Source organism: Sturnira hondurensis, unplaced genomic scaffold (genome assembly GCF_014824575.4).
Source record: "Sturnira hondurensis isolate 20B ecotype Veracruz unplaced genomic scaffold, ASM1482457v3 Scaffold0004152, whole genome shotgun sequence".
Lineage (NCBI taxonomy): Eukaryota > Metazoa > Chordata > Mammalia > Chiroptera > Phyllostomidae > Sturnira > Sturnira hondurensis.
In genome coordinates this window covers 9,509,063-9,518,951 of record NW_028076783.1, presented here as the reverse complement: position 1 = coordinate 9,518,951, position 9,889 = coordinate 9,509,063, and the positions used below count along the sequence as shown (strand labels likewise).

General features: G+C 42.9%; 1 pseudogene; it reads right to left on the bottom strand.

The window, feature by feature from the left end:
- Window positions 1-2,905: 2,905 nt before the first annotated feature.
- LOC118986204 (G-protein coupled receptor 151-like) lies at window positions 2,906-4,197 on the bottom strand (annotated as a pseudogene).
- Between the last annotated feature and the right edge of the window lie 5,692 nt (window positions 4,198-9,889).

Below are 9,889 nucleotides of genomic sequence, written 5' to 3'. Positions count from 1 at the left end.
GCTTTGATTATCCCCTCTGAATTATAGGTCAACTCTTGTTTAGCATAAGGGCAGACTTATTTAGTAATTTCTTCTCAGGTGTGGAACCACGGTCATAATTTAACATGTTGTCCAGAATAGAGAACTGCTGGTTAAACATGCTCACCATTCAGTGATCTTTATCAATATTTTGAATTAGACAGCAGATTATGTTTCTGGATCTTCCCTATAAACTATACTCCTGTTTGAATGTTAAAGTTTTGCTTCTAAAGTTTAATTTTTAAGATGTTTGAATGTTCAGTTTATGTGTCTGAACTACAATAAACCAACCCATATTATATATGTGGATTGTATATGATTATGTTACATAGTTTATAAAAACTTCTTTTAAACCTGTTCTTATAAGCAGTAGCAAATGTAATTTGTTACAAAAAAAGTTGACTTTAAGTCTTGAATATCACATAGTTTTGAAAGGCTTGAGCATAATAAATTATTTGCTGTACAAAAGGGATGGGATGTGCAAAGAACCACGTTGGTGCTCAGTCTCTTAGCAATATTTTAACTGCTATAAAATAAGAAGCTAATTTTTGTTTTCTTGTTGCTTTACGGTAACACTGACAGTTAATGCTTCTTTGTTTTTGGCATCCTTTCAAGGTGCTGTGCAAACTATGCCATGAAACTTTGATTCTCAGTTGTTCTTTGTAGCTTTACCTCCCCAGTTTAGAAAGATCCCTCTAGTTTATTCCTTCATAGGTCTCTAGTTTCAGTACCACATAAATAAAATGTTTAGAAAAAATAGATGTCAATCGGATAATCTATTTTCTCTGTTGATCTTACACAAATTATGATTGTAACAAAACATAAAAAGAGGGAATACCAACAGATCTGTTATGTGCACAGACACACATCACCCACATACACAAACAGATTCACATCTGTATTACTTAGTACTCAGCTTAAATATATTCTGTGCCTCAAAACTCAAGTGAACTCTGTATGGAGTGACCTGGACTTGATTGCTTCACTAAGGCTTAAACCTGTACAACTGCTGGTCAACAGGATTGTTTCCTTCTTTTTCCCCCTTCTCTAGTTTTAAAGTTTATTTATATAAATTCATTGAATGATTTTTACATTTTATGAGGAGTGAAACAGAAGTGTTTGACAAAAGGAACACAGCTATTCCAGAAACATGACTGTCTCACAAAGGGGAAAGTTCTGGAGTGGTTGGTTCTTTTGAGTCCCACGTGGTGTTGTGTCCCTGTTCACGGCAACCTTGCTCACAGTAGAGACATGGGAAGAAAAAGGTTTGGAGATACCTGATTTCCTGCTTTTATTACAAAGTATTTGGGGTTGATTGCTCATATAAGTTGCAGATCAGACTTTTTTCATCCAGATTTCTTTAAGAGATCAGGTTGGGACTTTGTGCATTCGGCTCTTAATGAAAGGGTTGTTGGAATTACACTCAGTCCTGCATCTTGATTTACTGCTTATCAGCAGACACTTGACAAATCAGTGAGTCAGTTTCCAGGACCTCCCTCCCCACAAAGCCTCGTTGTGCCAAATGATTTTGAAAGGAGCATTCAAGACAGAAACTTTAAATCTCTAAAACTATCTGAAGTGAAACAGTTTTTATTCATTTATAAGTTAAAATATCAAACACTGGAATCGTACATCCTACATTTACTACATATAATATACATAAAAACCTGTAATTCAAATAGTTCACCACAGACAAGTGTTAAAGGTAATCCCTTTGTATAACTATCTTATCACGAAAACAATATTTTGGATACTTGGGTTAAATTGTACTTTATGTGATCATGTGAGCCTCAGAATAAAATTTGTAATAAATCGAATAAAAACAGCCCTATCTTCTGTGTTAAACAAACCATGATCATTTGTAAAAATAAAAACCCTAACATCCAGACAGAACATTTTTTTAAAAATTCCATCCACAGCAATTTTATTATATTTTAATTCTTTATCACTTGCCTTAAAGACAAATTTTTCCCCTGAGAGAGCCTTCAGTGAAAATACCTCAGAAGTTCCATTGCAGAGTAATTGAGAACCATGGATAAGTGTCCTTATTATATGTAATAGAGAAAGAAATGTATCATAATCATGTTTATGGGAGGTGCTTTAACTTTCTATAAAATGAACAGTTATTGCCTATTCAAGTTATACTGGTAATATGTTTGGGAACACAGAATTGAATTTTATTGCTTCCCTTTCTGCATTACCCGCCTCCTTTTTCTCTTGCTACTCTTAGTTGTCTTTATAACTTAAAACCTCTGAGACCTTTTAAAAGTTGAGTGGAGTTCAAGTTCAACATTAAGGTTATTTAATGCTACTTAACAAGAAACGTCATTTGTATCCCCCTTTTATAATTAATTATATTTGATGTTGCCCACAGTAATTAATACAGGTATCTTTAGCCATATATTATAATTTATCTTGAGAGAAAGGAGTATTGGGAGGAACAGATTCATTTCAGCTTGTGGAAGAGCATCTGTCTCCTGTGTTTGGGAAGAGGCAGAGGGTAGTTTTTTAAGTTCTCTCTCCATGTCAGAATAGAGAATGTCACGCATGGTGAGCTGCTCAAATCCTTAGACTTAGAAACTGAAGACTCACTGAGGTGGCATTAAAAATCTCAGTGTGGACATAGATTTTGAGCTTTAGTTATGTGAAATAAAATTTGATAGATGAAGTCAGGGATAGCAGGCTCAGGAAGAAGCTAAAGGTAAGAGGGTTCAGCTTCTGACAGATAAGCTGCACTCCAGCCAGTACATACAGAACTAAAGAGCATCCCATGAAACAGCCACTATGAACAAAGACAGACTAGGTGAGGTTGAATGCCTTGTGGCACAAACATAGAGTACAGTTCTTTGGGCAGCCTGGTTTTAATTCTGAAACATAATCACTGCTCCTAACATGACATTCTGTGTTCTCAGGGGACAGGATCATTGTGTTGCACACAAGAAGTCATGTCCCTCTCATGCCAAAACTGCTTTACATCAGGGAGGATGGGGATCTCTGCCTTTCCACTTTTCTCTTTTTCTGGTATGGATACTGGGGACTCTGGAAAGGGCATGTTGTCAGGAATGACCTCTGAGTGACCAGCTGGTGGTTCCTGAGACTCTGAAGCAGCCAGATGCTTTCTGGTTAGCATCCATTTCCATAAACCTTTCAAGACTTCCTTGAACTCCTCCGACATCACTAGAAAAATGAGGAAATTTGCTGAAGAAATGGAAAACATCAGCACTTGAGACAGGGCTATGAAACCTTGTGGTGGGGCCAGGCCTCCAGCCCTCAGATGCCACATCCACAGCCACGCTATCCACCCAGGGAGCCACAATACAGCAGAGGTGATGGCGATGCTCATCAACATCCCTGTGAGCTGCTTCCAGTGCATTTAGTTTCTAAGATTTTGAGTCTTGGTTCCTTGTTTTTGACATTGGCCATAAGCTCTCCAGAAAAAAAAAAAAAGCTGGCAAAGAGTAATGGAGGGCAAAATACTAGGAGAGGGTACAGCTTCCCAAATATTGACATGAACTCTTTGGCCATGGTGGGTATGTCCATGAGGCACATTTCCACACCTGCTTGAAGACTGGTGGTGCTACAGAAGCATTCTGGCAGGGCCAGCAGGTTCGCCACGGTCCAGAGAGCCACCAGCACTGACCAGATGGTGCGGCTGTGGATACTTACTTGCTTGGCTGGATCACTTGCATACATGAAGCATCTTTTGGCCACTGCAACTATGGTCAGGCTCTCGGCTGCCATGCACAGACTGGATGAGCCAGTCTGAGGATTTGCAGACAAACCAGCCTAGATCCCAAACACCTCTGGAGTATGCTGTAGCTTGAAGAGGTACAAAAGGAGGAGAGAGAGCCAGCCAGGCTGAGGATCAGAATCAGGGAGTGGAAAAGGAATGGCTTTCCTTTCCATGTACTGTGTGCCGAAATTTTTTTTTAATTTAATTATTGTTCAAGTACAGTTTTCCATCACAGTCCATGCACTGTGAAGGTGGATGCCAATCACATACAGGTTCTCCACAAAGTCCACAAGGCAGACAGTCACCAAGAGAGCTGGGACTATGGTTCTCCAGTCCTTGGACTCAGAGGGTAGGTACTCTCCAGCAAAGTGAAGGTGAGGAAGGGACACATTCATGGTGCTGGAGTTGGAGACTGCAAAGGTGGCTGCCGGCATCACCTTTTCCATTCTGCCTCCTTCCAGAGGTCAGCCTTTTTGTCTTTTTTGCCTTGGCTATTTTGTGTAGGAAGTAAATACACTGTCATCAGTGTCAAATGATGCTGCTGGACCCTCACCTTACCTATCTTCTGAGAGCAGAATGTGGAAGGAAGTTAACTACTAAGCTCTTCTCTGCTGCACAGATAATCCATAGACTGCACTGAATGACAGGCAGCAGAGGCTCATGGTTGCTGCTCATTAGCAAATCTAATATCAAAGTGTCAGCCTCATGGAGAAAAAAATCCATAAACCCAAAAATGAAAAATGAGGAGAGCATAACATGTAAGTAGGTTAGGTTCCTGGGTGTTCAGCAGAGCCAGTCAAGGCAATTATTTTCAACCAGCTGTTTCTGAAATCTTGACTACAGTTTGTAATTCAGTAAACACCACATCCTGGAAACTTACACATGCACCAGAATCACCCTGGCAGTTTGATTCAGTGAATCTGGTGTAGGTTACAGCACATTTCTTTGCTCTTGGAATGCTGAGCAGCCCTTCAGTAGAGGGAGTATTCTATTCTGAGACTGATTGGAAAAAAATTATGGAACCAGGGAGAGATTATAGCTTAGAAGGACCAAGCCAAAAAGGACAGTACTAGGTGGGAAGGGAGGACAGATGAGGGCTGCAGGGAGAAAGGGAAGCACAGAACGCTGGGACTCACAATTTGCTGCCTTTGACATCTGGTGTCCCTGGCTCAGACATGGGCCTCCACAGTCACACTAAAGCCCCAGCAATGGGGCGGCTGCCACCCCAAATGCCTCAGCTGTGTCCCAGGCTGCTTCTCCTGACAGGGACACCACCCATAGTGTAATGGCAACAAGTAGCTCCTGGAAACTCAGAAGCACTGATAAAACAATGGCAAATCTCAGCTGTAGACATTTTTTTTTTAATTTCAAGTTACAAGGGACCTCAGCCTCCTTAATTTTCAAAAGATCCCAGACAAAGCAAATTGGTGGCCAAGGTTTTAAGTGGCTTCTGATCAAAGCAGAGCTGTGTGTGACCTCTTGCCAGGGCTGGGCAAAGTTTACACTATAGCTGAGCTCCAGGAAGGGGTGAATGATAGAGGCAAGCCTGGAGATAGATGGGGTTCAATTCCAGGCCACCACAGTAAAGTATTGCCACAAACAGAGTCATCACCTTTTTGCTGGTAGAGGGTCTTGGCTTTCAATTTATAAAGCATGCAACATCTGTGGAGCACAGTGAAAGGGGTTATGCCTGTAATAGCCATGATAGATTGTGTGAATTCTAAGTGCCACCCTGCATGCTAAGCATTCTCAGGACAAACAGAGAGGGTACTGTTAATGCCCCTGCTAGAGATGATGACATCAAGGCATAGAGAGGTGAAAGGACTTGCCCGTGGGTCTGAAGACCACACAGCCAGCAGATGACACAGTTGGGAGGGGAACCCCTGTGAGTTTGCCTCCAGAGTTGGTATCCATAGCAGTCTGCTATCTTGCCCCACTAAGGGTGCTGTGAGCTACTGACTCTTAAGCACTGAGATTGTGAGACTAGATTTCAGCTGAGCAAGCATATGTCAAGCCCTTTGTCACCAAATACAAAGCCCTTCCTCTTTGTCACGCACGATACCAACCCCTGGGAGCTCAGTGTGGTAGAGAGTCCATTTCCTTGAGGACCTACAATCTAGTTGAGGAGATAACCAACCATGAAAGGTCAATGATAACACTATGAGCATCCTGGCTGATGATGCCTAGAAGAAGGGCACCTGGAGCAACCCGAGACCTGGTAAAGAAGAGTCAGGCAAAGGCTTCCTTAGAGAATAAAATCTGAGCTGGGGCCTTGCTCTGCACCTGCCTTGCTCATCTCTAGTGGAGCCTTTTGGGAGCCCATCCACTGCTGTGGATTCAGTACCCTTGCATGCAACACCTGGGAAAACAGCTGCTTCTCATCAGGGGCGTTAGCATGGTTTGCTTCAGGTCTCCCAGAGCTGACCTCTCCTTCTGCCTCCAGGTTTTCAGGCTCCACACATGGCAGGTGAAGCTCAGGGTGGGCAGAGCGATCTGAAGGGCCTTGCTGACCAGCTGCAGTTCATCAGTGTGCTGAGCACGTGGGCTCCATCAGCTCAGGCACGGCCTAAGTTGGCCCTCACTCCCACTCCTGAAGTGGATGAAAGGCTGTATCACACAGTTGGTGTTTCCTTCTGTGCCCAGGACCTTGCTCTTGCAGGCTTCCTTTCTCCAGTCCTCTAGTTGTGCTCTTTTTTGGACTTCCATTATCCTGTTTTGGTGGGCTGTCTGTTGTTGTGGCGCCTTCTCAAGTGGTGTGTCCCCATTATTTGGCATGTGGTGTTGTGGAGTGTCATTCCAGGCTGCAGGTGCTAGCTAAGTGACAGTCCATTGCTAAAGTAAGCACCAAGGAGGTCAGGCTGGGTCTCCATGGCCCTTCCTACAAGATAGTCCCCTGTCCTCTCCCAACTCCTCCTTTCTCCTGTTAAGACCACTGCAGGAAAGATGATGGAAGGAGATTGACTGCCCTTCCTCACAAAGTGGTTGCCAAGTCTGGAAAGAGGTGATTCTTTTGCCCTGTTATTTAATGTCCATAACTGTGTACTGTGTGTTTGTGTACATTCTAGGCTTGATGGCCATCCTGTATGTTTCCAATGCAACAGACTGGGAGCCAGAGCTGAGCTTTGTCCCTGAAAGATGAGGCTGTTAGATCTGAAAGGGGACTATCCAGATTGGGTGGAACCTTTATTTTCCAGGTGTGACAGATGCTCAGAAAGTGTAAGTGGCTTGTCCTCCGTCACTGGTTCCCAGGACCCCAGCTGGGCCCCAGGAGCCTCAGCGACGGGGGTGGTGCTTTTCGCTCTTCACGCTGTTTTGCACCTTTTTCCTGCATGGGTTGTTGCCTTTGTAGCGACCTAACATTTTGACTGTGTGGAGGATAAAGACTAGACGTGGGTGTAAAGGCCCTTTGCAAAGCAGGAGGCTGATAAGAATATGAGAGGTGACTGCATTGTGTCAACTTAGGAAGAACTTCCAACTTGAAAAAAAATCATTCATGGTCCTATCAAACACAGCTGTGGTTGATATTGTGCTGTTGTTTTCTTTTACCTGTTTTTCCTTTTGCAAGAATTTGTTTGTTCTTTACTGTGTTATAATGCAGATTACAATGGCAGTTATGAGTTTTGCCATAGTGTAATGAGAGGCCCTGGTCAACCAGAGACACTGGAGAGAACTCCCAGGGACAGATTTCACTGTCACGACAACAGTGGTTGCTATTTTGTAGGGGCACATTGTCCTGAGAGAACAGGCTTTCTGCAAAGGGGACTGAAATATCTAGGTGGGCCCCAGTTAAATTCAAGCTTTGGACGTGATCAACCCTTTCTTGGCTCCAGCTGTTTTGTTTTGTAGGCTGTCGTTTGCTGGGGGACCTACTAAACAACACCTGCTGTCATTTAGAGGAAAATCTAGGTGTTGAATCAAAATTCCACTGCCATAATCCCCCTGCAGAATAATCTTTTCCACATTCTTTTAAAAATATCTTTACTGATATATAATTCACATACCATACAATTTGCCCATTTAAAGTAGCCAAACCAGTGGTTTGGATATTTAATCTCTCCACCGTCTTGCCCATCCTGAGTGCAGTGATGTAATGCTCTCCATCCAGTGCAGACTGAAGCTGGTTCTATGCCTCCCAAGTCCAGCAGGTGGCGGGGCATCTCCACAAGTGATTCAAACATCCCGGGACTGGAGGAGCCCTGGGAAGGAATGCCGAGCTTTGGAGAATGGTGGTGAATAGGATTGCTGGGTGGCTTGCCAAGAAAGCAAAGTACGTTGCCACCCCCAAGGCCCAGACTTTACCTTCCTCTTTCAAACGGGAGAGGCAGCCCTTGTTGTCTGTAGGTTTCACCCTTCATGGTAATTCTTGGGAGGAGAAAAGTATAAAAAATTGTTTTAAATCCTTGCCCCATAACAAAATGTTCTCTCTGAAAGGCAAGATGTTTCCATGGAAGGGAAGGAAGGCTACGCATATTTCAACTTGTGCACACAGTGTTTGCCAATCAGCCTTTCTGCTGAATGCATTTAAACAAACAAAGTTCAACACCTTTCAGTCCTTCATTACAAACCCTTGTTGAAAGTTCAAGAAATTCTAAAACTTTTCTCCTAAAACTACTTTCTGCATTGTTGCTCAGTAGGTGTAATTGAGAAGTTTGAGTTATTCTCACAAAGTATGTCTACAATTTTTACCCTCATAAAATTTTTAAACTTTAGGTAGAGGAGATGATAATGTCACTGTTTTATAGAAAAAAAAAAAAACAACAAAGCTCCCAGCGGCTGGACTTTCTGGTGGTCCCACAAGCAATTAGGTGCCGACTTGAACCCAACCCTGGGTCTCGGCTCTGCTCCCACCGTTCCCACCAGATCAGCTTCCGAGAGCTGGTTTCAAGTGTCCTGTGTTAGTTTCTGTTGCTACTCTAAGAAATACCACCAATTTAGTAGCTGAAAGCAACACACATCCTCTTATCCTCCTGGGGATCAACAATCCTAAAATCAAGGTGTCCACCCAGCTGCATGCCTTCTGGAGGCTTTAGTGGTGAACCCACTTCCCTACCTTTTCTACCTGTTAAAGGCTCCCACATTCCTTGATTCATGGTTCCTTCCACCACCTACAAAGCCAGCATTGTGGCACCCTTCCCCCCACCTCTGCTTCCATTGTCGCATCTCCCACTTGACCCTACTGTCTCCCTCTTATAAAGGACCCTTGTGTTTACATTGGGCCCACAGGGCAATGCAGGATAATCTCCCATCTCAGGTCCCTTGCCTTAATCACATCTGCACACTTCCTTTGGCTATGTAAGGCCAATATGCACAGGTTCCTGGGGTTAGTGCATAGCCCTCTTGGAGGAAGGGACTATTATACTGTCTTCTCCATATTCTAAAAAAGTTTGGTGGTAGTAAAATTGGGAAATGCTGGACTAAACAAAGTAGAAGAGGACTTCTCTACACCTTAAAAATAATTACTGTAGCTTACATTTGTTGAAATGTTAATATTGGCAAAGCACTCTGGTAAATTTTACGAGTGCTGTCTCATATCATGCTCATGGCAGTGAGGAGCTCTCTTTCCATTTATCCAATGAAGAAAGTAAGATTCAAAGTTAAGTAACCTGCTCAAGGCCACACTGCTGTGAAGTGGCAGTGCTGAGATTCAAACTTGGATTTATCTGATGTTAGAGTCCAAGTCCTAGAGATGTGTAATATTAGTGTTACTATGTAAGGCAGGGGGCTCAGGATGCACAACCTTTCAGATTAATGTATCCAGGACCATGGCATTCTATGAGGCTAATGTTCTTCAGAAAACTTTATAGACTTGGGGTGGGGAACACACAATACAATATACAGATGATGTATTATAGATTTGTACCCCTGGAACCTATACAGCTTTATTAACCAGTCACCCCAATAAATTCAGTAAAAAAAAACCTTCATGAAATTACCAACTTGGTGCCCTTTATGTCAGTGTTATCTGACAGAGTATCATGTGATGGTGACAGTGTTCCTAAACCTCGCTGTCGAGTAAGGGAGCTGCTAGCCATGTGGGGCTACTGACCACTTCACATGGGGTTAGGACAACTCAAAGACTTTTAAATTTTATTTAATTTGAATAATTTAAATGGAAATGGTCCCATGTCCCAAGTGGAT